The 9,766-nt window shown below is 39.5% G+C and overlaps 1 long non-coding RNA gene across 1 annotated transcript; it reads left to right on the forward strand.

The window, feature by feature from the left end:
- Positions 1 to 8,682: 8,682 nt before the first annotated feature.
- Positions 8,683 to 9,259, forward strand: LOC146525275 (uncharacterized). Its single transcript, XR_014874522.1, has 2 exons — positions 8,683 to 8,771; positions 8,923 to 9,259. It is a non-coding gene; the product is annotated as an uncharacterized LOC146525275 (long non-coding RNA).
- The last annotated feature ends 507 nt before the right edge of the window (positions 9,260 to 9,766 follow it).

The following is a 9,766-nucleotide window of genomic DNA, read 5'->3' on the forward strand; positions in this document are numbered from 1 at the left end:
CACTTTAACTATTTTTTTTTAACAGACAAGAAAATATTTTTTCGCATGTACTCGGAAATTAGAGGGTCCAAAAAAACCAACCAACAAACAAAAAATCACACTCTATAATCAACTGAGGTTTAGCCTTGGTTTGCGTGCGTTTACCTTATTCAGTATTCTAGAAGCATCTCAATAGATAGGATGTCCAGATATTCAGAAGCACGGGACCTTGGGTCAGCAGGTGGGCCACCGCAAACCTCCAAATCTATGTGCCACAACAAGACTCCATTATACTCCCAGCATTAATAATAGCAGTGGAAGCAGAGAGCAAGTGAAGGAAGCGAACAATTCTATGTAAGAATGAATGAATCAGATACAGGAAAGGCTTTCAACCAGAAGAGTGGTTGCAACAAGGTGCTATCAGGCACAACAAGAAAAAAACTACTGCTATGAAGCAACAGAATGAATGGACATATGTTTGTGGACACCTGAATAATGTACCTCTATGTAATATTTAAAGACATTATTAAAATTAATGTCCATCTGTAACATTAAAAGCTCATAAACTAGGCACTATAAACAAATCAAAGGGCGTTAGCAAGGCGGAAGTAACAAGACAGTCTGCAACAAAGATGCTGGATAATGTGGAGATTGTACAGCAGTCTATGAAAATGACTTCTCTATGAGCCTTGTTCTGAGGAAGCCCTGTCATGTTGAAACAATACATTTATCAGTGCGTGTCATCAAAGTTTGAAGTTCTTAAACATGGACAGTGGTACTATAACCACTGTCCATATAACACTATAACACTGCAACCTAACACCAAGGCACACATATGATGCATGTACAAATGTACATGTTTGAAAAGTGATGCAATCCTGAACTTGTTACTATGAAGTATTGTATGGCTGCATTAAAAAGTATGTCAAATTTTGTGAAGACATCATCGTACCAGCCAGCAATGCGTGACAGATTTGTGAACAACAAGCCCTGAATCACCAGTGGCAAGTTCCCTTTTTAAAGGATCCTTCGGGTTTGGAAACAATGAAGACCTGAGGAAGGTGAAACTTTGGAAATCCAAGAATTCCTACAGGAGGACACCAAACTCAAGCAGAACAACACACTGGATGTTGGGAATGAAATGAATAAAGTCCCTTCATTTAAGGTGACAGTCAATTAACCCTCTTTGAGGAAACACTTGGTGACTGTGGTCTTTACCCTCTGCAACCAAAAATGGGAGTATATGACGTGGTCTTTAAGATGCAGAGGCCTTATTCCTATCTAGACAGTAAGGGCTGTACACTGAGTGCCTTAAACATGCTACTGCCACTGGTACTGAGGGAGAAGCTGAAGGAAACATCAGTATACATGTAAACCTTCTCATGGATTACTGACTACCTGACAGACAGATCACAGTACATGAGACAGGGGCAACAGCTTGTCTGATTTGTGCCGTACAGGAGGGCCACAGGGGGGCTGTGCAGTATCCATTCCTGTTCACCTCAGATTTGAAGTGCAACTCCAGGTCATGCCGCCTACAGAAATAGACTAACGATCTGCAGTGGTGGGATGTATTTGCAGAACACATGTGGGCGATTTTGTGGAGTGGTCTAGGTGGAATCATCTGCTCCTGAATGTGAGTAAGACAAGACTGATGGTAATCACATACAAGAAAACCTACAGAGCTGGTTATGTGTAACCCTCAGCTCCATTGCCACGAGGACACATACAGGTAATCTTGCACTAGATCACACCTGAAAGAGTTAATCAACTCTTCATTTTTAACAATTTATTACTATTTAAAATTCTATTTTGCTTTGGAAATTTTGAAATATTTTATTTTAATCAGATTTTTATTACTTTTTAAATTATTATTATTATTGTTACTTACTTGTCTGGTGACCTGTCCAGGGTGTACCCCGCCTCTCGCCCTATGACAGCTGGGATAGGCTCCAGCACCCCCCGCAACCCTGAAAAGCATAAGCGGAAGCAAATGGATGGATGGATTATTATTACTATTATTGCTACCGATTATTAATAAAGCCTGGTTCAATCCCACAAGAAAACACAAATCCCTTTGGAGTTGTGTCAGGGAGTGCAGTCAGTGTGAAAAAATGGTAAATGGCCTGCATTTGTATAGCGCTTTTCTAGTCCTTAAGGACCCCAAAGCGCTTTACACTACATTCAGTCATTCACCCATTCACACACTGGCGATGGCAAGCTACATTGTAGCCACAGCTGCCCTGGGGCGCACTGACAGAGGCGAGGCTGCCGGACACAGGCGCCACCGGGCCCTCTGACCACCACCAGTAGGCAAACATGGGGTTAGTATCTTGCCCAAGGATATTTGGCATGCAGCCAGGAGGCAGCCTGGGATCGAACCACCGACCTTCTGATTAGTGGCTGACCTGCTCTGCCACCTGAGCTACAGCCAGGTGGCAGAGCAGGTCCTAGCACTGAACCCTGCCAAGTCAAACGTGCAAAGGTACCCGCTGTGGCAACCCCTTGTGAATAACTGAGCAGGAAAAAGTAGCTTCCTTTATTATTACATTTCATCTACTGTAGCAAAACAGTATCCCAAATATGGGATAAATGAGACATTTCTTCTTCTTCACTTCTCCTCCACTACATTTCAAGCTTTTTTCCAATGATGTTGCAACTCACTTTAAGCTGTACCATACCAAACACCATATTATAAGCTTCAATATATGTTACATTATAAGAAATAAAAGTACAAGTAGCCAACATGATTATGCTGGTTATACATAAGTGAATTAGTTGGTAACATCAAATAACTGCCCTTTTCCGCTTCTTTTCTAAAGCAAGAGATGTAATTTCACAGCCTCAGGTTCAGGCTTCCCTTCAAAATTGAACATAGAAAATCTTCCTTCCACAGAATCAGACGTAGACCTTTCTATTCTGGATCTACACTATCAACCTGCAAATCTGGAGCTATGCACAAGAATATAGAGCATCATCCAACCACTAAAGCATGAAATGTGGCAGTAAGAAACATGACTTCAGTTATTACAGGCGAAGAGTCAACAATGTGCACCCTACTACTGCCCAGGGATGTTTGAACATTGAGTAACTCCACCATCTGCTTCAGTCTCTCTTTTTCTATCTCTCTCTGCTTTTCTCTCACTTGCACTCACACACAAACACACACACCCTTTCTTCAAGACCATCGCTCCTTGGGGAGCATATGCGACGCAGCGAACCAACACTAATTCTGCTGCCTGTCCTCAGTATAATCCAATCTGCTCTACTGGGGAAAGAGAAGAAGGGGTATAAAGGGAAGAGGACCCACAAACAAATAAACAACTATAGTCTTTCTGACAACCGTATGACTGAACTGTCACTTCCACACGTATTTGCTTTGATTTATTTCGACCAGATGGGTCATGCCATGTGTAATGACATCGTCTATTTAAACATAATCTATGGGCCTGTGCCCCATTTTCTTCTGAGACAAAAAAAAAACAAAAAACAAAAAAAAAACAGAATAACTGATTGAAATGGCTTCTTCCTGCATGTCCCTCCAGAGATTTTTGGAGTGTAATCGTTTTAAAATTCATGCTGCTCAACTTTCACGAGAAGAGCGTGAATATTTCAACCTCTGCAAATGAGGACTCGGCGTCGAATTCCTTGATGACAGTGATTATGACAGGGTAATTAGTGAGATGGTTACATGATGATGTACGTCATTATTGTGCCCTCATCAAAGCCAGCCAGTCACAACCTGTGGAGCTAATAAACACGATAAAAGAAAAAAGAGAGAGAGCTTGTCTTTTAGTGTATATAAAGTGGCATGTCATTTAGTATATATATAATGTGGCATGTCATGCAAGTACATTCACAAGATAATGTGTCTTAGCTGTAGGGATGGGTATTGATAAGATTTTCACGATTCCGATTCCATTTTTGATTCTGTTTAACGATTCGATTCTTTATCGATTCTCTTATCGATTCTTTTTTAAAAAAAAAGGAGAACATTAAGTTCGATTAGCTTAGAACTTTGTTTTATATCTTCTCTTTGAACAAGATAGAAATTTAGGAGTAACATGGCCTTACAAACCCAACAGTGAGATCTTAAGAGATCCACAGCCTACAGCTCTTCAATGGGGTGTCACTGGGTCCCCAGGAAAAAAAAATTGTAAATGTAAAATAATAAAATAAATATTCTTCTGTAGCAATAACAAAGTATAACATAAATTATTCAGTAGCAATGACACAAGAATATCCAGTAATGTCATCATGGTCAAGATTGGTAAAGATTAAAGGATCGAAGCTGTTACACGAGAAGGCAAGGCTTTGTGATTTTCATTTAGAAATAAAACATGTATACAGTTAAGCAAATTATAATTCATAGTACCCAGGTTAACCATAGTGAGGGTAGCGTGCATGCTGTGCAGACTGTTGATACTGAAAATAGGGATGAAACACTGAATGCAGATAGCATCAGAGTTAGTCAGGCCCATTTCAATACCTGAGCTTTAAGTTCAGGGTATTTACATTTTGTGTTTAAAATAGAAGCTTTTTACACACTTCCATTAAAGCACATAAACCGAATGCTAATATAGAAATGTCATGCCAGTGAAATTACTAGCCTAAGGAGCGGTTCAGTGAAATTAGCAAGAAGAAGAGTTCACACATTTCTATAGCAGCCAAACTAGAATGCCAAGAGGCAGATTTTACACTATACATGTTTTCCCTTCTTCTCTAACAGTTTCATTAACTGGCTCTGACTCCCATTCTGTGCTTTGCAGCCTCCCACATCTCTCTCTTGCCTTGAAAATTTAAGTCATGCAGCAAGCAGATTCCTGAAAAGCAGGGGGTGGCAGGGGAGTGAGAGAAATACCTCCAAGGATTAGTAACTAATCCAGGCTTTGGTCTGGGAGGCACTAGCCTCTGCCTCCTGTCCTTTAAAACACTGGGAGCTCTCTCAGCAGGGTCACCGCTAATGGGTGGGGGGCTTCAGGGGTTTACAAGGAAGGAGTGATAGGGGTGCTTGTTAGCAGGCCAAGGCAGTATTAGCTGCTTGTGATAGTTAGTGAGACTGTGGGTGTATTGGACTGGATGCAAGAAAGAATAGGTGGTTTAATCTGAGAGTTCAGGTTATCAGTCAAAAAACAAAACAAAAAACCCAGCCATGTCTGCTTTCAAATTGAGACAGAAACTTTGTCTTCATTGTTACTTTTTCATGTGAGAAGGTTAAATAATTTGGGAGTTTAAAGTGACTACATTTTCCAGGCAACACATTCTGTTACTCAGTGACTGCTGCCTGTCCATGCACACTGGAATTAGATGTCACAACATATGAATGACTTGATCAGAGATAAGATAACTACTGTCGCACTTCGGTGCATCTTCTGTACAACCACTGAATTACCCGTGTGGTGATCCATTCATCTAGAAGGAACAGAGCGTGCAGTGCATAAGCCTGTGAAAATGAGAAAATTCATTTTAAATAATTCACAAACATGAATTTATATATATATATATATATATATATATATATATATATATATATATATATATATATATATATATATATATATATAACTACCTAAACTACCACTTTTTCAGGCATTTACACTGGAATACACATATCTGACCTGCATTTACTGTAGCCCAGAAAAACTGAGATCACACTCTGTGCTCTGGATCATATAAAATGAAGTCCCTGATACTGACAAGAACACCAACCCACCAAGAACAGAAAGAACAATGCAAATGGGGCATTGCATTTTGCAATCACTTTAAGAATGTCTTAAATCTCCCACCTGACAAACTGTGATGCCAAGGGAAAATTAAGACAGATCCCCCAAGGAAGGCATACCATGAAAGATACAACTATGAATTCTAGTTTTATGTAGCATGTCCAGGCGAGCAGTTAAAGGACTTTATTATGCTGCACTGAGGTTAATTATGGAGTTCCACAGGGTTCAGTGCTAGGACCAATTCTGTTTACATTATACATGCTTCCCTTAGGCAGCATCATTAGAAGACATAGCATACATTTTCACTGCTATGCAGATGACACCCAGCTCTATCTGTCCATGAAGCCAGATAACACACACCAATTAGTTAAACTGCAGGAATGTCTTAAAGACATAAAGACCTGGATGGCCGCTAACTTTCTGCTTCTTAATTCAGATAAAACTGAGGTTATTGTACTCGGCCCTGAAAATCTTAGAAATATGGTATCTAAGCAGATTCTTACTCTGGATGGCATTACCTTGGCCTCCAGTAATGCTGTGAGGAACCTTGGAGTCATTTTTGACCAGGCGTTGAAGGATATGTCCTTCAACGCACATATTAAACAAATATGTAAGACTGCGTTCTTCCATTTGCGCAACATCTCTAAAGTTAGAAATATCCTGTCTCAAATTGATGCTGAAAAACTAGTTCATGCATTCATTACTTCCAGGTTGGACTACTGCAATTCATTATTATCAAGATGTCCAAAAAACTCGCTGAAAAGCCTTCAGCTAATCCAAAATGCTGCAGCAAGAGTACTGACAGGGACTAGAAAGAGAGAGCAGATTTCTCCTGTTTTGGCTTCCCTTCATTGGCTTCCTGTTAAATCCAGAATTGAATTCAAAATCCTGCTCCTCACATACAAGGTCTTAAATAATCAGGCCCCATCTTATCTTAATGACCTTGTAGTACCATATCACCCTATTAGAGCACTTCGCTCTCGCTCTGCAGGCCTACTTGTTGTTCCCAGAGTATTTAAAAGTAGAATGGGAGGGAGAGCCTTCAGTTTTCAGGCCCCTCTTCTGTGGAACCAGCTTCCAGTTTGGATTCGGGAGACAGACACTATCTACTTTCAAGATTAGGCTTAAAACTTTCCTTTTTGCTAAAGCATATAGTTAGGGCTGGACCAGGAGACCCTGAATCCTCCCTTAGTTATGCTGCAATAGACGTAGGCTGCTGGGGATTCCCATGATGCATTGAGTTTTTCCTTTCCAGTCACCTTTCTCACTCACTATGTGTTAATAGACCTCTCTGCATTGAATCATATCTGTTATTAACCTCTGTCTCTCTTCCACAGCATGTCTTTTATCCTGTCTTCCTTCTCTCACCCCAACCGGTCGCAGCAGATGGCCCCGCCCCTCCCTGAGCCTGGTTCTGCCGGAGGTTTCTTCCTGTTCCTGTTTTTCCTTCCCACTGTCGCCAAAGTGCTTGCTCATAGGGGGTCATATGATTGTTGGGTTTTTCTCTGCATCTATGAAGCGTCTTGAGGCGACTTTTGTTGTAATTTGGCGCTATATAAATAAAATTTAACTGAATTGAATTTAATTGCAAATCTTAATAATCACTGAACTACTGCACATCTTGTTGTATTTATGTTTACTTTTATGTTCATTTTGCCATTAATTGAATCTGGGGTGGTTTGATTTTCCTGTTTTTCTGTGATATACGACATCTGTCCAGTCAGTCTATTCTAGATTTTCTTGTTGGGATTTGACCTAAAGAAATTCTACATTGTTAAATTATGATATTTCATTGGATGTACATAATGTGCAACTTTAGTGTCCTGTCTGATCTGATCTGTCACTCTACTGGATTATAAAATCTGAAAAATCTGAAAAATATATACATTTCATTTATTTCTCTTCCCTAAAGGCATTTATAACCAAAATTATCATGCTGGGGTTGACTTAGAAGAGCGATCCTTGACCCAGAAGGCTTTTTCGCTGCTGTGTTACGTTTACATGCTGCACACTTAGACTGAAGAATGCCTTGTTTTCTCTACATTGTTTGTATCTTCAAAAGAGTCACTGCTCACCACCCACTCTGTTCTGTCACCGCACATAATTTCATGATGGATGTGTGTGGACAAGCAGAGGATGATGTGAAGTGTCTTTCTGTTAGAAACTGTCAATCACACAGAGATGAACTAATCTGGGAATGAGGGGCAAGTCTTTGGTTTGAAAGTCTGTCTGATATTCTAATTAAAAATGGACAAAAAATAGATGGGCTGCTCATTACTTAACATGCAGCAAAGGATAAAAATAACCAGAGAATATAAGTTTATTTGTTTCTTTAATGGTTAAGATGGATATGGACGATTCATTGATATGCAAAACCCACAAGATATCAAGCTTATCTTTATTCAGCTAATGAATTTCAACAGCAGTCATGATTTTTCTTTTTTATTGTTGCAGAAATAAACCATGCATGTCAGTTCTGTATAGACCTTAAAGATTCATCTAGGATTAGAAGGAAACTGTCTTTACGTTGCTTTTAAAAATACGATTCCAAAACAAAATCCTCAGAGGAAATGGGCTGGATCGTCTTGTTTTGCTCCTCCATTTCCCTTGTTGCGTTAAAGCAGCAGCACACAAAGTGATTACAAAACTGGTGTTCTTTAAGTAAATTGATGCTCTGCTGAAGTGACAACAACTTGTGAACAGAGATGACCGAATTCCAGAAACAAATAATCTGAGTGCTACAGCTTCAGTTTACCATTTCCTTTTCTTACCCTGATGTGTTTTGACACACAAACCTTCATTAATGCATCACATGTTTGCTATCCTCCTCCTTATATAGAGAATAAGCTCATATGGGAGGTTCAATGCAATGTTAATGCACTGAACAATAGTAGACAAAATGAATAACAATAGTACAAGCATGCATACTGTAGATAGATAGATGTTTCATTGACTGGTCATTACAAATCCTTGGCCACTGGTGTGAATGTCCAGGGTGGACCTTACACCCAGCTACACAATTTAAAGTTGTTTAGCCATACTGAGAGTGTAAGATCGCAGGCATAAAGGGTTTAACCCTCTCAAGGCAGGCGTTGCCTATTTGCAACAGTTAAAAACTAACAACCTGATTACCCCACATACATATTTTTTTTTACTCAGAAGTACCACTGCAGGACTTGGTTGTGCATTAGCAACAAAACGTTTAATTTGAGCCTGAGAGGGTTAAGGCAAGACATTGGAGTTAAAAAGCATTCAGACTAGGTGATCCAGGTGATTGATATATGTATTTTTTGTCTGTTTGTTTTATTGTTTTTTGCCCTTTATCACTGTTCCTCTTCCCCACTGTTTTTCTTTCCCTCTTTCTTTCTCCCTTTTCTTTCTCCCAGTCAAGTCTGTCCCATGTGTAGCAAGTGAAAATAAAATAAAATAAACAATAAAAGCAAAGGTGAATCAAATAGACCAATACGGCAAAGCCAGAATGGTCCATTTGGTAAAGTAAATTCGTTGGGCATCTTTCTTTGCCTTTAGACAATAATTCTGATGGCAAAAGAACCAAACGGGACAGGCAGAAAAAAAAGCCTTTAGACTAGGAGACAAACACTATGTAAGCAGTTCATGCAAAAAAGAAAAGCAAGAACTAAAGGCAGAAAATATTGCAAAAAAATTCAACAAACTTCAAAAAAGCTGAACTCACAGAGATCAGGCAGAAGTCAGAAAACTGGCAAAGGGTCATACACAAGAGAACCACTGAAATATTAGGGAAATGTTGGAATATGCAAAAAAAGCAGAAAGTGTAGTAACGAACAAAGGAAAGTATATTTTCCTATAAAGTATATGAAGTATATTTACTGTGTGTTTAATTACTGGTGAGATGTAAATGTGGCAGAAACTTTCCTGGAAACAAAAACTAGAGAGGGAGGAAGAAGTATCACAAATAAACGAGGTGAGCCTTCGAAGCTTGTGCACTAGAGGGCTTATTTCTGAAAATTCTTGACATAGCAAGCTGTACCAAGGATGGAGAAAAACTTGCTGAGAGAAAATTCACATCCACATCGTGATGTGTT

This window comes from Neolamprologus multifasciatus, chromosome 1 (genome assembly GCF_963576455.1).
Source record: "Neolamprologus multifasciatus chromosome 1, fNeoMul1.2, whole genome shotgun sequence".
Taxonomy (NCBI): Eukaryota; Metazoa; Chordata; class Actinopteri; order Cichliformes; family Cichlidae; genus Neolamprologus; species Neolamprologus multifasciatus.